This window comes from Cibotium barometz, chromosome 26, assembly GCF_041138505.1.
Source record: "Cibotium barometz isolate CiBa-2024 chromosome 26, ASM4113850v1, whole genome shotgun sequence".
NCBI lineage: Eukaryota > Viridiplantae > Streptophyta > Polypodiopsida > Cyatheales > Cibotiaceae > Cibotium > Cibotium barometz.
The window spans coordinates 1649109-1653268 of record NC_141071.1 but is presented as its reverse complement, the minus strand read 5'-3'; positions in this window follow the sequence as shown (position 1 = coordinate 1653268).

Sequence of the window (4160 nt, the reverse complement as noted above, 5' to 3'; positions counted from 1 at the left end):
GTTTATGCACCAACCAAAGATACCAAATCATAAAGGGAAGCTCTCTCCCGTCCATGGACCTATCTGTGATATTGCTTTTGGTGGAAAAGAGAAGACCTACTCTTATGACACTGCGTGGCCAATTTTTTGACACTTTTGACTATATAGTTTTTGGTGGAAAAGAGAAGACCTACTCTTATGACACTTACGCTTATGCTTGGACAAATTTTTGGCACTTATGATGATATAGTTTTTTGGACAATGTAGAGCTGATATTGTGACACTCATGGTTGAATAATTTTTTGGATATCGTAAGCCATGTTATTATGTTTATGATTATATAGATCTATCCACTTGCCATTGCTAAGTTCTTTCAATATGAAAAAATATATTTGCTTCAAGGGTTCATTGGTATTAATTATGACATAATCCTAGTTATTATGTTTTTGATTATGTAAATATTTCCCCTTGTCATAGCCAAGTCCTTTCAATATGCGAAATATATATTTGCTTCAAGGGTTCTATGGTTTTAAATAGTTGAATAATTTTTAGGATGACATAATCGTAGTTACTATGTTTTTGATTACGTAAATATGTCCACTTGTCATTATCAAGTTTTTTCAATATGCAAAAAATATATTTGTATCAAGGGTACCATGGTATTAAATAATGTTTACTAAATTGAGGTATCCTAGTAAAATATTTGGAAGAAAAACATGTGGCCTTCCTTAAAAGCTTGCTAGATTCTCTAAAATTTTTGAGTGCTAAACTCGCAAAAATCCCCCCATTTAAAGACAAGAAAAATCTTTTAATGCTTTGAGAGAAGCAGTCACTAATGCACCTATATTATAACTTCTAGATTTTGCGAGACCTTTCTTTGTGATTGTTACTAACGCTAGTGGTTTAGGGATAGGAGCTATTTTAATGCAAGAGGGGCATCTCATAGCTTATGAGAGTAGAAAACTTTGACCTCTTGAGACCAAGTATAACACATTTGATAAGAATTGACTACTATGGTACATGCATTAAAAATTTGGAAACATTATGTAATGGGTTTCGAAATTATTATTAAGACTAATCAAAGTATTAGATGTCTAATACTTTGATCACATCAGAGTATTAGACATCTACTTAATCAATCTCTCATATTTGCGGCACATTAAATGGACTGCTTTTATTCAACTCAGATTGCAATGCATTTGTGTTTTAGAAACATCTTTGGAAATCAAAATAAAGCTTTATTGTAGTCTGAGTACAAGGCGTGCAAAGTTTCCAGCCTACTATTTTTGGTAGAGAGAATGTGGTCGTTGATGCACTACGTTACAGGCCTAGTATTTAGAATATTACCACAATGAAAAACTCATCTTTTAACTTTGTGAGAGACTCTTGTAACCAAGACCCAGACTCTGTAGACATTTGGACCAAAATGAGAGATAGTGGTTGGATTCCACACTCAGAGTATTCTTATCATCATAGATATCTCTTTTTCCAAAAGAGATTATGCATAACATAAAGTTTTAGACAATCTATCATGGAAGAGTTACACCAACCCCCTTCTGTTGGACATAGAGGAGTATCCTCTACTCTACAGACTAGAGTCCGAGATTTTTATTAGCCAATTATAAGAAGAGATGTAGCTGGATTTGTACCTGAGTGTATTGCTTATTAGAAAATTAAAAGCTATAAGGGAAAAACTCAAGGATTACTTATGCCACTACCCATTCCTAATGAACCATGGGATAAAATTTCTATGGATTTCATTATAGGCTTTCCTCTTACAACTAATCACAAAGACATGATATGGACCATTGTTAATTAATAGATTTAGTAAACAAGCACATTTCATTGCATGTAAAAAGACACTCACTGCACATCTATTTTTAAAGCACATACTTGTTGATCATGGTTTACCAAGGATTATTATTTCAGATAGAGATTCTAAATTTTGTAGTGATTTCGAGACTACCTTATTTGATAATCTAGGAACAAAATTATATTTGTCTATTACTTTTCACCCTTAATCTAATGGCCAAACCGAAGTGACCAATAGCAGAACCTTGGATATTCTTAGAGCTTATGTTTCATCACAGCCTAGGCAATGAGATAAATATTTATATATTCTTTAATTTGCCTATAACATACGACCCATTCAGCTACTAGAAAGGCACCATTTGAGATAGTCTATGGTAAAACCTTACCTACACCTATGACCCTTCTTTCACATACTATTGAGGTTGTTGATACATTCATAAAAGACTTTAAGATTATTCATGAACAAGTAAAAGAAACCATTAGAAAAATATGTCAAGAAAACAAAATGAGAAAGCCAATGACCCCTTTGAAAAGGGAGACTATATCCTTAGATAAAAGAAGGCTCAAAAGCATAGAAAAGAATCATGTTTGTCGAATCGGTACCTAGATTTTACGGTCCTTTTTTAGTGTGTTAGATAAGATCAATAACTTGGCCTATAGACTAGAACTACCTTCCCATTAGAGAATTCATAATTCTTTTTATATAAGTTTGTTACGACCATTTAGAGGATCAATTCCTACTCATCTTATTTATAAAGAGTCTTCATATTTAGTTGATGATGATGACGGACAATTAGAACGAGACAAAATTGTACATCATGAACACACCACTACACGTACAGGCAACACTTACACTAGATACCTTTAAACTTTTAAAACTCATCCAAGAGAAGATGCTAGATGGATGCCTGAGTGGTTTTTTTGCACTTGTGTTGACATTATCTACTCATACGAGGAAACATGCAAGTGAGGACAGTTGCCAACCCAAGCAAGAGGAATGCTAGCAGTCGCCCTCTATGACTAATTAGGGACGCCTGAGAAGCCATTGTGTTGTGCTAACTTATTGGTATCATGAGTGATTACACCAATAAAAATACTAATGTGTTAGTGTTATTGACATATGCCTAGTGGGGCCATGCTAGTGACTATGTATTACGGGTGATATTTTTCGTGTTGATAATATGCTAGTGTATTTTAGTGTTTTGTGTTTGTGCCTTATCACCTGACATAATATGATTGTTAGTATTATAGATTTAGGTGGTATGTGCAGAGGATACTAGTTAAGGTGTACGTGTGCGAGGTTATCGACTGAGGTGTCGCATGGGTTATGAGTAGCGCGAGGATCACCGATTGAGGTGTCGCACTGTGTACGAGGGTCACCAGTTGAGGTGTCATATGGATTTTATTGGTGGTGCGAGTATTTTCCACACGTGAATATTATTATTTTTGGTTGGCCTTGAACCAAATAATTGTACATGCTCTTAGTGCTTGCTATTTTTGTTAAAGAGGAAAAGCAAACAATTTTGTACGAATCATCTATTATTAGCTCCAGGTTTTAGTATACAATATTAAAATACTCATGTCGTGAAGATTTGACCTAGTTGGTATCGATGGTGATGTTCATCTTTTCTTCTTGCAATTTGTTTATGCTATGCTTGTCTTTGTCAATTTGTGAAAACTCTAAGCTTTTGTTCAACTAATATACATGAGCAAATTGATTTATTCTCCTAAGTGTACAAGAGGTCTTACCAAACACTCAGGCAAAGAACACACCCCCAAGGCATCAAAGCTTGGAATACACCCATAGCTCACAGAGCAAACATGGTGGCAAGACAAGGAATAACTCTTTGAGGAGCCTCTAGGGAGAGCAAAATCCTCTTATAAAACAGTTTGTCACTTGTCGTGTCTCCCCATAGAGGCAAAGAACACACCCCCAAGGCATCAAAGCTTCGAATACAAGAGTAAACATGGTGACAAGACAAGGAATACCTCTTTGAGGAGCCTCTAGGGAGAGCAAAAATCCTCTTATAAAACAGTTTGTCACTTGTCGTGTCTGCCCATGGCCTTTCATTATGGGGGGCAAGCCTGAAATTTGCAACTTTACCTGGCCTTCAAAATTTACAAATTTACTTCGCCTTCATCTGAAACCCTTTATTCTCAACAAAATTCAATGGAGTGGCCTTCTTTAAAAACTGAATTTTATAGATAGGTTTCGTGTGAGTGCGTAGGCTTTAACAAGAGCGATACGTTGTAGCGGAGATGGCACTTGCTGCCACTAGCAATAAGTAATCGGGTGATTGGTTACACCTCACATAGCTTTTAGCCATGCACTCGGGCTTTATAGATAGGCTTCGTGTGAAACTTTGGAG